This window comes from Globicephala melas, chromosome 5 (assembly GCF_963455315.2).
Source record: "Globicephala melas chromosome 5, mGloMel1.2, whole genome shotgun sequence".
Classification (NCBI taxonomy): domain Eukaryota; kingdom Metazoa; phylum Chordata; class Mammalia; order Artiodactyla; family Delphinidae; genus Globicephala; species Globicephala melas.
The window spans coordinates 127,751,702-127,771,747 of record NC_083318.1 but is presented as its reverse complement, the minus strand read 5'-3'; the positions used below and the strand labels follow the sequence as shown (position 1 = coordinate 127,771,747).

The 20,046-nt window shown below is 35.0% G+C and overlaps 1 protein-coding gene across 3 annotated transcripts in view; it reads left to right on the top strand.

Moving 5' to 3' along the window:
- GRID2 (glutamate ionotropic receptor delta type subunit 2) overlaps window positions 1-20,046 on the top strand; it is a 1,390,615-nt gene that overhangs the window by 791,609 nt on the left and 578,960 nt on the right. The window lies entirely within an intron of this gene.

The following is a 20,046-nucleotide window of genomic DNA, read 5'->3' as shown; positions in this document are numbered from 1 at the left end:
TTAAAGGATAGGACTGAACAGCCTCACTTAGATTCACTTAAGTGGTATATCTGCTATGTCCTTGTACATTTGGCCAAGGGTTTGAGGTCCCTACTTCTTTTGGCTTTAACTTTCGGTATGCATTATCTTTCATCATGTAAGTGATAATTCTTCTCTTCTCTGTAGCCAACAGGATCCATTCACCTTAGTCATATTATCTCGCAAAGAAAACCCCACAGGTGCATTTCCATAATTTTCTCAAGTCCTTGGAGCTGAGCGTATTCCTAAAAATATCAGGTCTCCTAGGTACTTGCTTGCAGATACATATGCCAGAAAAACTCAGTTTTACCTTGAGAAATATAGTTTTCATTCAACTTAGTGTTAAAGAAATATTCTTAGATAATTATAGGAAGTAAAGCATTTCTGAAGAAAAGATTCATTTGATTGTCTATCCTATTAACTTCAGTAGATTTCTGTATGCCTCTGTATTTATTTTGAATCAAAGTCCCCATGTAGAAGTAGGAGATTTCAAGGAGAAATTTCAAAAGAGTCTTTGTTTTGCCCTTTATAAAGCCCTGTCTGTGTAAGAAATATTTTTGTCATTTGGTCACTGTGAGTTTCAAAAGATCTCCTTTGACAGAATTGTCAAAGTTCCTCAAAGATCTTTGATCTACTATTGGGAATTTCATTGTTCCCAAAGAAGGTAATAAAAGCAGCAAGAAAATAATAAACATTCTCTTTAGGATATCACAGTTATAATTGACTACAGACACTCAAGTCAACTTGTAATCTACAGACACATGACAAGGTCAGCCACAGAAGACTTGATAATGCTTTACTTTCATATAATGAGAGATATAGTTAAGATTTGGAATACAAACATGATGTATGGTACTTTGAAAAGATTGGAATGTAAATATGAAGTATGGTACTTTGAAAAGATAACAGATAAGAAGTGATGTCAGCATCATGGTGGCATGAGTGGTTCCCTTTCTCTCTCCTCTTTGATTTACCGCAAAGTGGACATCCATAAGCAAAAAAAAAAAAAAAAAGGAAAGTTCTCTGCCCAGCATACCAGAACACCTGAAAGATTCATCCATCTATGCACCCAAAAGTGGGTAGATTGGACCCCACAGAGGTTGCTTCAGAGAAAGGGAGGTGTTGGCAGAGGCAGTGATGGCGGAGGAGGTAGAAGCCAGTCCAGCAGTGAGCCAGCATGACCTTTCTGGCAGAGGAGGTGGAGGGTGACGTGTAGATCTGCCTGGCCACTTGTGCTGCAGCTGGAGGACCAGTTTCTCTGAAGAGAGACTTCACTGACTAAGGGGAAGGAAAGGAAAGGAAAATGGGCAGAAAAAGGGAACTGAAGGAAAGTGTTACCTGTTGTCTGTCCTAGGCAGGTGAGAGAACTGCCCATGGACCTCTGGGAGCCACCCCCCACCAACTTGGAAGATTCCCCTACAGGGGTGTGAGCAAACCCAAAGCCCCAAGTGTGAAGTGCACACATCCCCCTACTCTGCCTCCACCCTTTGCTTGTTTGTGTCTTTTATTTTATTTTATTTTTTGCATTTATTTATTTTTTAACATCTTTATTGGAGTATAATTACTTTACAATGTTGTGTTAGTTTCTGCTGTATAACAAAGGGAATCAGCTACACGTATACATATATCCCCATATCCCCTCCCTCTTGCGTCTCCCCCCCCCCAATCCTACCCCTCTAGGTGGTCACAAAGCACCGAGCTGATCTCTCTGTGATATGTGGCTGCTTCCCACTAGCTATCTATTTTATGTTTAGTAGTGTATATATGTCCATGCCACTCTCTCACTTTGTCCCAGCTTCCCCTTCCCCTTCCCCGTGTCCTCAAGTCCATTCTCTATGTCTGCATCTTTATTCCTCTCTTGCCCCTAGGTTCATCAGAACCATTTTTTTTTTTAGATTCCATATATATGTGTTAAAATATGGTATTTATTTTTCTCTTTCTGACTTACTTCACTTGTATGACAGACTCTAGGTCCATCCACCTCACTGCAAATAGCTCAATTTCATTTCTTTTTATGGCTGAGTAATATTCCATTGTATATATGTGCCACATTTTCTTATCCATTCATCTGTTAATGGACACTTAGTTCGCTTCCATGTCCTGACTATTGTAAATAGAGCTGCAATGAACATTTTGGTACATGACTCTTTTTGAATTATGGTTTTCTCAGGTTATATGCCCAGTAGTGGGATTGCTGGGTCATATGGTAATTCTATTTTTAGTTTTTTAAGGAACCTCCATACTGTTCTCCATAGTGACTATATCAATTTACATTCCCACCAACAATGCAAGAGGGTTCCCTTTTCTCCACACCCTCTCCAGCATTTATTGTTTGTAGATTTTTTGATGACGGCCATTCTGACCAGTGTGTGGTGATACCTCATTTTAGTTTTGATTTGCATTTCTCTAATGATTAGTGATGTAGAGCATCCTTTCATGTGTTTGTTGGCAATCTGTATGTCTTCTTTGGAAAAATATCTATTTAGGTCTTCTGCCCATTTTTGGATTGGGTTGTTTTTTTGATATTGATCTGCATGAGCTGTTTGGGTGCACTCCCAACCTTAGTGGTGAGTCAGGTAGGAGAAACCAAAAACTTGTGCTATAGTGCCACCTTCTGGAAAAGGAAAGGAAGGCTATCAACTACCAACCTGTTGAATTGCTAGAATCAAATTAATCCAAGACCTGCCTAAATAAGAAAGGTGTTCACTATTTCAAATAAAGCAGCAGAGACACTTTTAATCAAACACCATGAAAAAATCACGCTAACATGGTATCACAAAAAAGGATAATTTTACAGCAACTAAACCCAAAGTCATGAAATATTGGAATCTAACTGATAAAGAATTTAAAATAGCTGTCATGAAAAAGTTCAGAGAGCTACAAGAAAACTCAGAGAGGCAATACAGTGATCTCAGGAATAAAATTAATTAACTGAAGGAGTACTTTACCAAAGGGATTAAAATTCTAAAAACAAAAATACGAAAAATAACACACACAAACACACACACACACACACACACACACACACACACACACACCAAAAAAAAAAAACCAAACAAAATTCCTGGAGCTGAAGAACTCAATAAATGTGATGAAGAATGCATTAGAAAGTACTGGAAATAGAACAGGTCAGATGAAAGAGAGGATAAGCAAGCTCAGGGATAGAAATATAGAAATGATTCACGTGGAAGAGGAAAGAGAACTAAGATTTTTAAAAAGTGAAGAAATGCTACAAGAACAATCTGACTCCATTAGAAAAGCCACAAAAAGCGTAATCGGTATAAAAGAAGGAGAAAAGAGAAAAAAGGGAGCAGAAAACGTATTTAAAGAAATAAGAGCTGAGAACTTTCTAAACCTAGGGAAGGAACTGGAATATACAAGTCCACAAAGCTAAGAGAACATCTTATTATCTCAATGCACAAACCCTCTTCAAGACATATTACATTAAAACTGTTAAAAGTCAATGATAAAGAATTTTAAAGGCAGCCAGGGAAAAAAGGACAGTGACCTATGCAAGGACCCCCCAGTAGACTTCCAGCAGATTTCTCAGCAGAAACTCTACAGGCTAGGAGATAGTGGAATGACATTCAAAATATCGGAAGATAAAAACCACTGCCCAGGAATACTCCATCTGGCAAAATTATCCTTCAGATATGAAGAAGAAATAAAGACTTTCTCAGACAAACAAAAGCTGAGTGAGTTTATCACCACTAGACCTGCCTTACAAGAAATGTTGAAAAGATCTCTTTGAGCTGAAACAAAAAGAACTACAACAAACTCTGATTAATATGATAAACAGTCAGAATTAGAATATTGTAACTCTTTTTTACAGTAGTAAACTTAACTATGGCATAAGGGTTAAAGGAAAAGAACATTAAAAACTATAGCTACTATAACTTGTAACAAAATCACATGATAAAAAGAGATAATTTGTGACATCGAAAACATGAAAGGGGAAGAGTAAAAGGATGGAATCTTTATAGGTGAATGAAGAGAAATTGCTACCAGCAGAAAAAAGACTGTTTAATCTATGAAAGGTTTTATGTAAACCTCATGGTAATCACAAAGCAAAAATTTAAAACATAAAGGGAAGACTGAGCAAATCACCATGGAAAACCAACAACTATAAAGTAGACAGAAACATAATGAAAAAGAAACAATGGAGAGACCAATAAGCAAAAGGCAAAAGATAAAATGGCAGTAGTAAATCCTTACATATCCATAATCTCTCTAAATATAAATGGATTGAACTCACCAATCAAAAGGCATAGAGCGACTGGATGGATTAAAAAAAAAAAAAAAAAAACACAAGACCCAACTATACATTGCCTATAGGATACTCATTTCAGTTCTAAAGACACATGTAGGCTCAAAGTGAAAGAATGGAAAATGATATTCCAAGCAAATAGAAACAAAAAGAAAGTGGGCATAGTCATACTTATATAAGACAAAATAGACTTCAAGCCAAAAATGATAACAAGAGACAAAAAAGGTCACTATATAATGATTAAGTGGGCAATATATCAAGAAGGTATAACAATCATAAATATATATGCTCTCAACACCTGAGCAGTGAAATATATTAAGCAATAACTGATCTTAAGAGAGAAATACACAACAATACAATAATTGTAGAGGACTTCAGTACCCCACCAGCAATGAATAGATCTTTCAGAAAGAAAATCAGCAAGGAAACATTGGAATTGAACAACACTTTAGAACAAATTGACTTAATAGACATATATAGAACATTCCATCCAACAGCAGCAGAATACACATTCTTCTCAAGTTCATATGGAACATTTTGCAGGATAGATTGTGTGGTAGACCACAAAACAAAACTTAGCAAATCTAAGAAGATTGAAATACCAGCTATCTTCTCTGGCCATGGTGGTATGAAACTAGAAATCAACAAGAGGAACTTGAGAAGATCTACACATATATGGAAACTGAACAACACACTTCAAAACAACTTTGGGTCAGAGAAGAAATCAAAAGGTAAATAAAATGTATCTTGAAACAAATTAAAATGAAAACACAACATATCAAATATTGTGGAGTGCAGTAAAAGCTGTTCTTAGAGGAAAGTTTCTAGTAATAAACACATATATTAATAAATTAGGAAGATCTCAAATAAACAACTTTACACCTCAAGGATCTAGAAAAAGAAGAACATGTTAAGCCCAAAGTTAGTACAAGGAAGGAAATGATAAGGATCAGAGCAGAAATAAATGAAATAGAGGCAGAAAAACAATAGAAAGGATTAACAAAACGAAGAAATTGTTCTTTGAAAAGAAAAACAAAATTGATAAACCTTTAGCTAGAAAAAAAGAGACAGGATTCAAATAAATAAAATTAGAAATGAAAGAGGAAAGATTGCAACTGATACTACAGAAATCCATAGAATTATGAGACTACTATGAAAAACCATATGCCAACAAATTACATAACCTAAAAGAAATGGATTTATTTCTAGAAACACACAACCTACCAAGATTGATTCAGGAAGAAATAGAAAATAAGAACAGACCAATAACAGATAAAGAGATTGAATCAAAAAAAAAAAAAAACTTAGAAAGAATTCAGTCCTATTTAAACATCAGTTGGTAAGAAATACTGCTTATTTGCTTCTCCCCACTCTGTACACCAGAATCTTAACTGCGTTAGTAAGCTGTCTTCCTAGTAGCCTGTATACCTACTTCTCAAATGTTGAGAGAGATTTTTTACCATAGCCTTTGTAATTAGAAACATCAATTTGTTGAATATAATTGAGCCCATGTGATTATTTTTAATATGTAATTTTTAATTTTTAACAAATTCTCCTTAAATGTAAGTATGATTTTTTTTACAAATCATAAATTGTACATATGGTATTACTCTAAATCTTCAATTTGTCAACTTTAAAGATTGTTTAAAAAAATCTTATTTTAAAAATAACTTTAAAATATTATTCATATTTTTCTTTTTGTCACATCCATATTTGGCTTGTTGTCCTCTGTGTGTCACCAACTGTTTCTAAGTCTAAAAGTATCAATCTCAGCTTTCCATTTATTCACAGTTCATTTTAGGTATATTTTATTTATCAATAATATTTCACTAAAAGTTTATTTCCATCCACTATATCCTGGAAAATGTCAACCAGAATTTGCTCATTATACTCAGAATGTCTTCTATCCATTTCTGCATGACCATTCAACATTTTTTTTAATGCTTTCCCAATATCCCTCTATAATAGCAATATTAGCCGTCTACATTCCACATTCAAAGGCTCAATGGTGATAGGGTACTGTTCAGTTATTTTTATTGGAGCTAGTGTCTTATGGATATAACCATGATTTTGGAAGAAAGGAATAGTAATTTACCTACACAGGAGCTGGACCCAGAACTTTATTAGCATTGAGCTAATCATACTGCAAGTCAGAGTGAACTCATGTCTATAGGAACGAGCATACTAAACTAAACTACCATAGGCTCTTTCTCTTTTTTTTTTTTTTTTTAGGCTCTTTCTTCATTAGACAATAATGACTTAGTCTGTAGTGGGAGCATATATATGTATATATTTTAAAACTCTGTGTTATACCAGTGTCTGTAAAATAAAGCAATCATACAAGTTAAAACCATATCATTCCATTTCAACAATTGTGGTGACCAGATCAGAGAACGATATTTACTTCAACTATGTCCTTGTCCTCAATTCTCACAAGAATAAGTACCGTCAGAATACTCAAAGAAAGTCTTCAAGGCATCTTGGAAGAAATGCTTTCAAAGCTTGTCAATCAGACTGCATTATGACTGTTTTCAAATTTCTCTAGAGAGGAAAACAGGTAGCCTTCAAATTGCAGCCATTAGCGCATCTCTTGGGTCTGAGGGAGACCAGATAATATTATTATTATCTAATAATAATATCCTATGAAACAGTGCTAAGTATTTAAGTAAACTATGAAACATATGGGAGATTCTAAATCAGTTTGTAACTCTTTCATATGGACCAGGAAGGTCCTGGCACATATTCCCAAGCCACTCCTTGAATTATGAACCACAGTTGTGACATGCAGCATTTGTGGCCTCAATGCTAGTGAGAGAAACACAGCTTAGTTCCATTGTATAATTCCCAATGAAAATGAATTCTCAAAAACTAAAACTGACTAAAGAGAAGAAATACATACAGTAATCTTCAGAACATTTTTTTTCTTTTCTCTTTATCTGCCTGGAGTTAGTTAAAACAAATCTTGACCCATCATTTATTTAACAACTTAGCAAAACTGATTCTCACGGTTGAACCCGGAATGGCATACAAAAAATAAAGAATAGGCAAATCTGATGATGTATTTCAGGATATAATTGGTAGCCTGTACTCAAGGCTGACCTTATCACTTGGAGATGAAAAAAAAAAACATGGTAGTAAAATAAAAACAATGTTTATGGTTACCAATCTCCTAAATTTAATTCTTTTAAATAATAACCCATCACTCCAAATGGAAAATTGTGTGATCAGAATAATTTGTGCAAGGGTATGATTTATGCCACAATGAATGGGGTGTAAATAGCAATATTTACAGACTCCATGACAGATCTTCAAAATCAGAGACGCCTGGGGTGGGCCCAGCAATTTGTGTTTAAAAAGCCCTCCAGGTAATTCTAGTGTGTGCTAAAACTGAGGATCACCAAGGTAAAGAAGCCTCAAATACAGTCTACAAAGTGACAGCAAAGCTTTTCAGAATTATGAGAGTGTCTCAGTGGTCTGTTTTAGAAAGACAACTCCTATGGACAGATTGTGCATTATTTTAATTTGTCAAGAACTTTTATTTCTCGAGAATTCATTTTAACTAGAGGAGCTATTCCCTATTCATGTGTAGTAAATTATGTGTTTTGTGTAGGAAGGCTGACTTAGTTGGAGTTACTGGTACAGATCCTGAGACAAGGACTTGGGTGCAGATGGTTTATTAGGGAATTGGTCCCAAAAAGCACAAGTGAGGAAATGATGAGCATGAGAGAGTAAAGATAAAAGCCAGTCAAGAATGTGTTACAAAAATGCCTGTTGGTGGGAATGTAAGTTGGTGCAGCCACTATGGAAAACAGTATGGAGGTTCCTCAGAAAAATAAAAATAAAATTAACATATGATCCAGCAGTCCCACCTCTGGGAACATACCTGGACAAAACTATAATTCAAAAAGATACATGCACCCCTATATTCATAACAGCACTATTCACAATAGCCAAAACATGGAAACACCTAAATGTCCATAGACAGATGAATGGATAAAGAAGATGTGGTACATATATACAGTGGAATACTACTCAGCCATAAAAAAAGAATGAAATAATGGCATTTTCAGCAACATGGATGAAACTAGAGATTATCATACTAAATGAAGTAAGTCAGAAAGAGAAAGACAAGTACCATATGATATCACTCATATGTGGAACCTATCTACAAAACAGAAACAGATTCATAGACATAGAGAACAGACTTGTGGTTGCCAAGGAGGAGGAGAGAGGGAGAGGGATGGACTGGGAGTTTGTGGTTGGTAAATGCATACGATTACATTTAGAATGGATAAACAACAAAGTCTTAATGTGTAGCATAAGGAACTAAATACATTCAATGTCCTGTGATAAACCATAATGGAAGAGAATATAAAAACAGAATGTATATATCTGTATAACTGAGTCACATTGCTGTACAACAGAGACTGATACAACATTGTAAATCGTCTATACTTCAATTAAAAAATTGAAAAAAAATGTATTACGGAAATGGATTACAAATGTGGACAAACAGGGCTTAATCCTATGGTGAACCTTCTTAGAAACTGTGTGTGGAATATACCTCAGAATCATCCCACTGGAGGATGGGGAGACTGAAGCCTTTATCTACTTTCTCCCATCCCCAGTGGTTGAGAGTTGACCTGCAGTGATGCTAACATACCCCTACATCTAGGTTATATTTGCATATAGCCAAATAAGCTGGAGAAGGTCCTCAGGTAGAGAAGATAAGAGACATAGACTCTTGAGATGGGACATGACGATATGCTGGAAACTGTTTTCACCTACAGTTGCAGGCAGTTCACACAGGCTGAGGGGCTATGAGACAAAGAAACCCTCTAACGTGATAATTCTCACCCAGTTCACAATAAGCATTTAATGTCTGTTATGAGACAGGTTCAGAGTTAGTGGTTGGGAATATAAAAATAGATGAAACACCATTCCTGCCTCAAGAATATTTTGGTGTAGTGGAGAAGTAGACAAATAAAAAAGGTAATTAAAATATAATTAGATATGTTCAGTGACAGTGGTATATGTCTACATTTAGAAGAGGAATTTGTGGGGGAGAGGGGGTAGTGATCATGGAAGACTTCTTAGAGGTGATGATGATAATCATGGTGAAGGGGGATCCTGAAGACACTTAGAGGCTGGCCAAATGAAAGAGGCTTTGGGGGTGGTGATGGGGTTTGTGTTTGTGGACAGAAGCCAGAATGATTGAGATGTGGATGGGAGGTGTAAAAAAAAAGAGAAAACAGTCATAGGCAATATTTGAGAAGATTGTCTGTACAAGTCGGTTGAGAGATCATGTGTTAGGTGGAAGGAAGTCTAGCATCTCATAGGTGATAAAAGGAGAGAGATGGAAGGCACAAGAGTGTGTAGGTAACTGATGCTGCAGATTCCTTAAGGAGGAAAGAAGAAAGGGGCCTAAAGTTCTGTTGAAAAGATTAGGCCCTTTTTAGGAGAAAGAGTGCCTATTTTCACTGTGGAGTGAAGAGAGGGGATGAATGAAGTTAAGACGGTGTGTATTTATTTGTAAAATAGAGAAAATAATAGTGACTACCTTCAAAGTGTTGTTATGAGACCTAACTGATGAAAGACACTAAAATCTTTTTTTTTTTTACATCTTTATTGGAGTATAATTGCTTTACAATGGTGTGTTAGTTTCTGCTTTATAACAAAGTGAATCAGTTATACATATACATATGTTACCGTTGCTTCTCACAGGTAGTACAAACCCCAAAATGTTAGCTAGTATTATTCAAATAAGGATTTTGTTTATTTACTTGCTTTGCTTCAGATTTTAGAGGGACAGAAATTTGAGGGCTTAAAACTATGTCTACCCATTGATCATTACTTTAACTAGGAAATAGTTACTCGTGAAGTTGTTAGGAAATGGGCTAGGGGAGCTGGTTGAAGGTTGATTGTTACTGTCATGGGAAATAGGAAGGAGCAAAACTGACAATACATACACGGAGAATTGCTAGTTGGAATCAAGTATCCAGTAAAGGTTGGAAGCCATGTTTTTGCAGTGACACTAAACCACATAGTTGTGTGATCCATTTCTAGGAAAGGTGCAGCAGTGTATTCTAAGGTATGTAAACAACATTCAGGGTAATAACACTAATCATTTTGTAGAAATTGTGTACTGTAAACACTGACAGATAAGCATATATATAAACAGTTTTCTAAAACTTGAGAAAATTTATCAAGATGTTTAAGATCAATGAAAATTCTAAAATGTATAAGATGATTTTGAATATTCTTATATCATGCGATCATAGCCCGGGTTCCTTTGTCAAACTCTGAATTCTGTTCTACAAATGACATTTAATTTGAGCATTCAGCAGTTGGTGCCTCAGTTTCAACTGACATTTTGTTACTAAACACAGTTCTAACACCATAAGGTGATTTGTCAGTGGTAAGAAAAAGATGGTTTATATTTCACTATAGTGAAATAGCACAGACGGGAGAGTCAATTGCTTGGAATTTTGGAAAGTGTCCATGCCGTCAAGTCCAACATTATTGAAAACATTTTTTACACTAGGCTACAAGGTATACTTTTTATGGAAAAAACTATGAAAGAAACTTGGAAACATCAGAAAGCTTGACAGCGCTGTTTTAATTCTGTAAAAGGTTCAAGGATCATACCTCCAATGAGCTTAAATATCTTGAGAATGACCAACACTGTCACTTTAGGAGTATGGCCATGGAAGTTCACAATTTTCATTTCTTTGTTTTTCTTTTGGATACTTTGTTTTCTTTTGGATAAGACCTTTTGAAAGACTTTTCTTCCCCCATGAAGTCTTTTGATTCTAGAATTATCAGCATTTTATACCATTCTTGATATTTTAGAAAGCAGAGTCCCTGTGAAATACTGGAAGAGCCCAGGGATAACAGAAATATCCAACTAGGAATGTCTTTTAATAAGTAATAGTCAGCTTCCATAGTGGCTTCATCAGTGATGCGCTATTGGAAACCCAGAATATGGCCAAGTTACACAAGAACAGTAGTAAACTGATTAACTAACAGCAAAAGCTAGGTGCTAACGCCTTATTGCCACAATACCCAAGACTCATTTTCCATTTTTTCTTCTAGAAGCTCTTGGCCCTTTGGCCTGACAATCAATCAGACTAAGATAGATAGATAGATAGATAGATAGATTTGATCAGTTAATCAGTATAGCAAGTTACATTCTGAAAAGAATGTGGGAACTAAGACTCACTGAAAGAAAAGCAGATTTTCTTACACCACTTTAAGAGAAATGGCCACAGAACAAAATCGTGAATGAAATCATCTGCATTTCTCAAATTCTTCAATGGATCATTCTTTCTCTCAAAGGTGTATAGTAGATGCAATAATAAGTTCAATGGAGTTCAAATCCATAAAACTCCAGTGTATACCACACAATGTTCTGTAACATTGTTTATAAGTATTTATATATTATATAATATTCAATTGTAAGTATTTTAATTTTTAAGAAAGCATAATAGTTTCTGAAACTTGGGGAAGGAGGGCTATGAAAATATTATATAGAAAAGATATTTACTAATTATTGACTCCAGCTTCCACCCCTGGCTTTATGATTTGGGTAATTTACTTCAGCTTTTTCATATGCAAGTTGGACATAAATGTAGTGCTCACATAGTGCCTGGCACATAGTAACCACTCAATTAATATTAGCTTTATTATTATCATTGATATTCTACAAATGATGTTCAATAAACACTTACTAAGTTGAATAAATACATTCATAGTCTCTTGTAAGTACTGTCAAAATTACTGCAGCAACCTGAGTAAAGAAAGGAAAGAGGGTTAATGAAAGAAAGAGACCAACATTTTCAACACATATTGTTACAGGTGCTTTAGATACATTCATCTGTTTAATCCTCACTATACATCTGTGAAAAAACTGTTATTCAGATAATCAGGGAACTGAGACTCAGAGTAAGTAACATATCTGACTGTCAATAAAAAGACCCAGCATTTAAACTCAAGCCTCGTTATTCAAATTTTATGTTCTTTTTCTAATATCACATAGCCTCCAAGTTCTGAGGTATTTGACTTTGGAGATTTGAAATATTGTATTTCTATACTTCATTACCATGAAAATAATCAAGATCACCTCAGCTGATAAAGTGTAAGTTGGGTCACTTTCTGATTATTTAATTTTTTGAAATTAAATTCCAGCTAATGACTTCCTGTCGATAAAAGTTTATCGAATGGTTTGGTTTTAGGTGAAGTTGGGATCCACAGATGTATAAACATGAGTTAGGGCTATATAACTACCTTTTCTCCACAGACAATATTTAGTGAAAATCTGCCTCGTGCCTGGCAACAAGTTTTATTGAAACCTTATCTGCTTATGATTATTCTAAGGATAGGGACCAGTAATCTAAATGAAATTCTCACTTCTGTGACGCTTATATTTTGGTGCACATAAAGAGACAGTAAATGTGTGTGTGTTTGTGTGTGTGTGTCATGTGGGATAAGTGCATAGGGAGAGCAAGGATGGGTATCATGGAAGGCATGCCTGGTGGAGTGATATTTAGACAGAAAGCTAGATGAAGGGAAGGAGGAGACAAGTGCAAGTCTTGGTTGCTGAGGACCAGCAAGAAAGCGGTCCAGCGGAAGCACAGGGAGTAAGTGGGATATAAAACACAAGACGCCCTCACAGCCAGTTACTTAACTACACACTATTTAATTAAGGCTGGAATAAAGGCACAGTGTTAGAGAGTGCAAGAAGGGGAACGATACTGCTTGGGGTTAGGGAGGTACGGGTGGGAAAGGATTTGACATTTGTTTCAGTCTTTGAATTTTGAGAAGTACTTTGTCAGGGAGAGAGAAAAGAGAACAGATCAAAAGGAACAGAGCAAAAGCATGAAAGTTCACAGTTGTGAAGGGCCTGTATGTTGCCTTTTGATGTGATCAGTAGACTTCTCTGTAAGATTTTTTTTCTTTATTTGCTTCAAGATACCAAGAAAGCCTTATTTCATAAAACCTAGCAATTAAGTGCCAGAGTGTCCCCAGATCGTCATTTTCAGCTCTGATCAACATCCAAATAAGAACTTATACTTATTTTTTTGGCCAGTTATACTTAAGAATTAATTTACTCTGCCAAGGGTCACTTAGCTTTCAAAAAATAAAGTAAAATAAGTATTTTAATGTAATTCCTGTGTTGTGCTAAAAGTTAACATATTAGAATATGATAAAACAGACAGGGCAAGAGATGAGTGGTCCTTCAACAAACACTGCCTTTCTTAATTGTTTTGGGATAATGTACCTTTAATCACTACAGCTGACGTCTAAAAGAATCCCAATGCAAGCAGAAACAGAGTTAAAACAGTAACACAATGGTCCCCACACTGGAAATAATTGTCAAGTGTTTATTTATAGCTTCATCAGGCAAAGTATTGAAATCATGACTTCACTTTTAATCACTGTTCAATAATTTAGGACACAGGAATGTGGTCTATGCCGTATGATGAACACAGATTCTCTATTTTCTTACGTTAGTGCCCATCCTTCGGCATTAAGAAGCATAGCAGGTAGCATACTGTTGGCCAAATCTCAGTGGTGGCATATTTCCACCTCCCAGGGGGTGTGGGAAGACCCATCCGCACAGCAGTAACAATAATTCTAGCATATCCGTTTATGAAATAACTTTGGCAGTAATGGCAAGAGAATTTGGATGAAAGTGTATTTGTGGTCTTCCAGCTGGAAGATCAGAGCAGAGATTCTAAAGCAAAAGGCACAGAGTGGGATGGCAGATAGTGGCTGCTTGGATAAGAACAGAAGAGAGTTGGGGATCCATGCTGAGCTCCAGGGGAAATGCAAACAAGACAGTCTTTTCGGAATATCCTCTTGCTGCCCACTGTCAGCGCAAGAGATTACTGATGCCATCTGCTGGATATTCTTGGGATTTAGAAATGGAATCTACACAAATGATACGCTAGTGTCTCTTTATACTGTGGCTTCAGTTCTTCTAGTGAGAAGAAAAACAAAAACCAAATAAGCTAAAAACAAAAACAAAGCAAAGCAAAGTCTCGTACATGCTTAGTGTACCTTAAGGTTGGAGCTTTGTGTTGTCAGTCTGCATTTCAGAGAATTATAGTATTTAATTGTATTGCGTTTTCTAGCAGAAGTCTGTGGTAGTGCAGTATATATATGACACTCAGGCAACCGGATGTTGAGTTTGTACTATAAATCCATGAATCTATTGCTAAAAATCTGCTATGCAATATTAATTTTATACATGATATACACCCTTTCTGTATTTTATTGGAAAAGAGGATAGTGGTTTGGTTTGGTTTTGTCTTATTTTAATTAGAAATGGAGAAAAAGAATAAAAAGAAAGAAGAATAAGTATCACTATTTTGTCAGAACTATTACATATGTGTTTGGGTTTTACATAAAATATGGTAATTCAGAATTTTTTAATATATGTTTTTTTTTGTGAAAAATATCCCTTGTTACTTGGACTCTCTGTAGGATTATTGTAAGGCCATGTTTTTAAAATTACAAAATTCCTCACAGTGCTTCAATAAAATTTTAGAATTCTTAGAAATGTGTAGCTAAGTAACATCGATCCTGGTCTCCATCAACGCAAAAGTACTAATGCCATCAGATCTGTAGTGGGAAAAATGGTTTCTGTGGTCAAAATCATTTGGAATATGCTAAATTCCAAACATCTTACCTTGGAGATCCATAAAGCACATTCATTAAAATATGATGAGTTGGTATTTATTGAGAGTTTACTATGTGCTATTATTGCATTTAATCTTTGTCATGATTCTATCACATGGGCACTCTCATTAACCCTAGTGACAAATTAGGAAACTGAGGCTTACAGAATTGGTAATTTGTTCAAAGTCACACTGTAAGAAAATAGAGAAAACTCTCTGACTTCAGAGCTCATAAGTCTGAACTCATACGCTCAAAATAATATTATATGAAACAATATTATGCATTAATATGATTTTTGTATTCGTTATATTTCAGTGTTGATATTAACCTGTTAAAAGCTTGGAGGATTAATGCAGTAATGACATCTGTTTAACTTAGCTGAACTTGGCATTTCTAGATCTATTTGGTTTCTGAATGCTTACAAAGTTTAGTGGAAATAGTGTTCCACAGAATACAGTTCTAGAAGTGCTGAGATAAGCTATAGTATTGCAGTAAGTGAGGAGCCAGGAAGGGAGTAGCTCTTTAGTATTTCTCCGGCCACTTGCTCCAAATAACTGCGGGGTCTTTCCCCAGGCAGGCCACTGAATCAGAGGATTCCACTTGGTGATTTGGAACGGGCAGGGATAGGAAGCAGATACCTGATATCTTTGCTGCTGCAGATGTACAGAGCACAGGAACCCTTTGCATAAATGTGTAATATGTAGTATATCCTGCAAAGGGAGTGAGCTTAATTTGGTTAAGCTACAAGGTTGAGTGGAAAACAGCACGCTGCTGTTACTGTTGAGTCAATTAAGTTGTCCTCTGTGCTCGTAGGAACTGTTCCACATTTATTATCAGTGAGATACACGCTCTGGCAGTTTCTTTGCTTCAGATTGTCTTATATTTAGCACATCTCAAGATTTGAGAACGGATGATGGAAGACATGGTGATAAATTGTCGGGCTTTTCTAAAGATTCAGAAGTTCTAAAGTTCCTGCCAGTGACAGATGGTCTGTCCTTACTCATCACTTGTCTTCCTGACAGGACTTGATTTTGTTTTTCCCCCTTTTTTGTTCAGTTCTCTTAAAGTAAGCTCAGCATCTTGGGGGGTAGTGTAGTCTCATTTATTATAACTATGTTACTATAGATTGATGTGGTAGCAACCCTATATGAATATGCACCAAGCTCCCTCTACATGTGTAGTGATAAGAGAGGAGCATGGGGCAAGAGGGGAGAGAAACAGATGACCAAGCAAAATCCATACTTCCTTTCTTCCTGTTATTTCGTAACCAAACCTACTAGAGTCCTCATTGGTTAGTTTTTTCTTACTGACCTGCCACTTTCTTTTGATCACAAGCATAATGTGATCTTTTGGGCAGTGCTTACTATTATAATGGTAATAAAATATATATTATTTTTTAGGACCATCATTATTTCATAGCAGTCAAAAAATTTTTTTGAAATTTTCAGTTAAATAGTACAATTAGGATGTACTAACTTGCTAGACATTTATAAGAATCCACAGAGTGAGACCAAGCAACTGTAACAGTAATGGACTTAGATATAAAATAGGTTGCCACTGGGAAAAAAAGGAAATATTTCAATCCAATTGCTTAATCTTTTTCATTGACTTCAAATATGTTTACTGTTGAAATAGGAGATGTGCTACTTAGGTAAGGAAGACAAGAAAAAAACAATTTTCCCTGTTTGAGTTCTAGTACAACTGAAGATAAGTATGAAGGCTTAAAATATTCTAGAATGTCTTACAATTGCTTCTTAAGCCTTTATCCAAACGTAATTCAGTCCTTCAAGTTGGTAATGCAATTAGTTTGAGATAACGTTACTTAGGCTAAAGTATATCAAATGGAAGTGATTAATATTAATAAAAAAATTAAATTTAAATAAAATTTAAATAAAACTTTATTAATATTAATAAAAAATTTAAAACTTATCTGAATTGATTTCAGATTTATAATAGTTGTTTGACATTTGTTATCTACACAAATACTGAGAATTTCTTTTTATGTAAATATGTCTTCCCTAAGAATGTTCACCACATGTTAGCTCTATTTGATTAGATGGGAAAAGCGTAAACAATATTATCACTCCTGTTTACCTTTTCTTTTAACTCTACTGTAAATTTTACTTCTCTGGATATATACATACATACATATATGTTACATACCTGTATAGATATAGTAGTAGATTATATATAGATATCAATGTAATATATATAAGTATACACCTAATGTAAATAGATATATAGTAGGTTTCCAAGGTCTAGGCTATTGAAGTCCCCATCATCTTTTTATGTCCCTTACTAAATACTCCTTCCATTACAGGTATCAGATACCTTTTTAATTAGTGGCTTTTTACATTGCTCACTTTTAATAACATTCGATTATAAAAAATCAGAGAAGTCATGCCAGATCATTTGTTGTGCATGAAGATATTAACCTAAACCTAAGGAAATTATATTCCTCTATTAGTGGACAGCTCCTGAGACAGGTAGTGGAAGCATTAACTTTCTGTGTACAACATAGCAATAAAAAAGTTTCAGAGCTTCTTTATAACATGGTGTTGCAGTAATACATCGATTTTAGTTGTGTATGCATGTATATTTTATAATATATAATTAACATAATATATTTAAATATTTAATATTTAATATATATAACATAATATATTATATTAATATATATTTATATATTTAATATATTTAAAATATATTTTATTATATAATATATAATATAATATAATAATATAATTAAAGGGACAATACTACTTTTTCATTGTTAAGTACTTTTCTGATGTAACTTGTTTTCCTTCCCCAAAGAAAAATGGGCTCATAAAAAAGTCCTGCGCATTCAGTATTTATGAAGAGGCCAACAAACATTGCACAGTTTTGAAATCATGCCTTTATAAAATCACAGAATTTAAAATTACTCTAATAAGTATGTTTATTAAAATGTATTAAGGTTAGAAGAAGGTGCCTAGCTAAGATTAGTAAAACTGTATTGCAGTGAAGAGATAGGATAAGTTACTCTAATCAGTAAACCCAAAATACAATGTCTGAACATAACAGGGGTTTATTGCAGTGTTAGCACAGTACCACATCAGGGAGTAGGGGAGTGGGGTCTGCTCCATGAACTCGAGCTACTGTGATAAATGATTTATTTCTGTATCTGTAGATGTGCTCATATTTTCCCCTCATCTCAAATGTGTACTGCAAAGTGTCTTATATTTTAGTTTTTTTAAAATTTATTTATTTATTTTTGGCTGTGTTAGGTCTGCGTTGCTGCGCACGGGCTTCTCTAGTTGTGGCGAGTGGGAGCTACTCTTCCTTGTGGTGTGTAGGCTTCTCATTGCGGTGGCTTCTCTTGTTGCGGAGCACAGGCTCTAGGCACTCGGGCTTAAGTAGTTGTGGCACGTGGGCTCTAGAGCGCAGGCTCAGTAGCTATGGCGCATGGGCTTAGTCGCTCCGCGGCATGTGGGATCTTCCCGGATCAGGGCTCGAACCCGTGTCCCCTGCATTGGCAGGCAGATTCTTAACCACTGTGCCACGAGGGAAACCCACATTTTAGTATTCGTGAGTAAAACCAAAGGGAAGAGTAAAAGATTGTTTCCCTGCCAACCCTAAGCAAAGGAGGGTGGTATAGTTAGTAGAATCATGGCCTCAGATGAAATATTTGCCTTTCTCCTTTGCTGAAACACAAGATTGAGCCTACACCTATAGACTGTTTCATGCTTTTGCCTGAAAGTTTATTTCAAGGAAGAGAGTGTGAAAGATGAATAAATTTTATGGTCTAGACAAACGATCAGTGTTATTATTGTAACTCTTAACTTCCACTTATTTCATAAATGCTGTTGTACAAAACAGCTTTTCTCTTAAAAAGTTCCACAGGTTGATGCAGAATTCTCATAGACTAAATTTTGCTTAATCTTGCCACATGGTACAGATTATCTAAATGGGGACAATTTAAGCTAAATTGAGTCGTCTCTTCGCTCTACTGCTAATATTGCTTCAGAAGTACTTTCAACCTATATCTTAGCTTTCACTTCTCTTTTCTCTGAATTCTTCCTATTTCCATGTTTCAGTCATACGTTTTTATCCCCTATACATATATATATATATATATATATAAAACTTTCTTTTTTATCCATAGAACTATTTTCCGTATATCTGAATCTCCAGTTTGTATTCCTTTAAATTCTTATGGAGGTCCCATTTGGTTTTTAACACTTTTTATTGCTAATAAATTACTGATGGTTTGTCTAAGATTATTAAAGAAAATAATTATAAAATTAGAAATAAGGGATGCCATTACTGGTTTAAACTGATTTTTTTTTAGCTAAAACTGAAAACTGCCATGGGTCATATTTTCTACATTGTTTCATCTAAAAGTTGAACATGCGTGTACATAAAAAAATAAGTAATAATTTTATGACTTAAAAATAGATAACGTGTCCTCACTTCTATGATAATATGTTATCTATGCACCTTAGTAAGGTCATAAGAATCTATTTGATGTATATGGAAATAGTATAAAATTTATACCAAAATTTAAAAAAATATTCTGCAAATAAGTATGTACTTTGAGAAAGTATTGAATCGCACAGATGTATTTCCTATTGCGTTTCTCGTGTTCAATGCGTTTTTCAGTGGACATTTCTCAGTAGGACAGAGACTAACGCCCAAAAGTAATTCTCACTTTATAACAATTCCTTGCTAGTTTTTAGAAAGCATCTTCACTTAAAACTCAAGCTTTTGGTATTATTGCTGAAAATAACACAGTAATCTCTTATAAAACAGTCTAACCTAACATATATCTATATGTTCCATGACATGAATCACAAGAACATGTCTTAGAATATGTACGATAAAATTGGATAGAATGGAAACTTTGATACAAAAGCTACCTCTGGACACACACATACAGACACACACACCCGCACACGTGGACATGCACCTGTACAAGGGTTGCCTTTTTTGGCCTAAGCAAAGGATCATTTCGAATCAATTTATCCAAAGTTATTCAGTCAGTATTGCTACCTATATATAGTTCATTTTTCTTTTACATAAGTTTTCTTTCTGTTCAT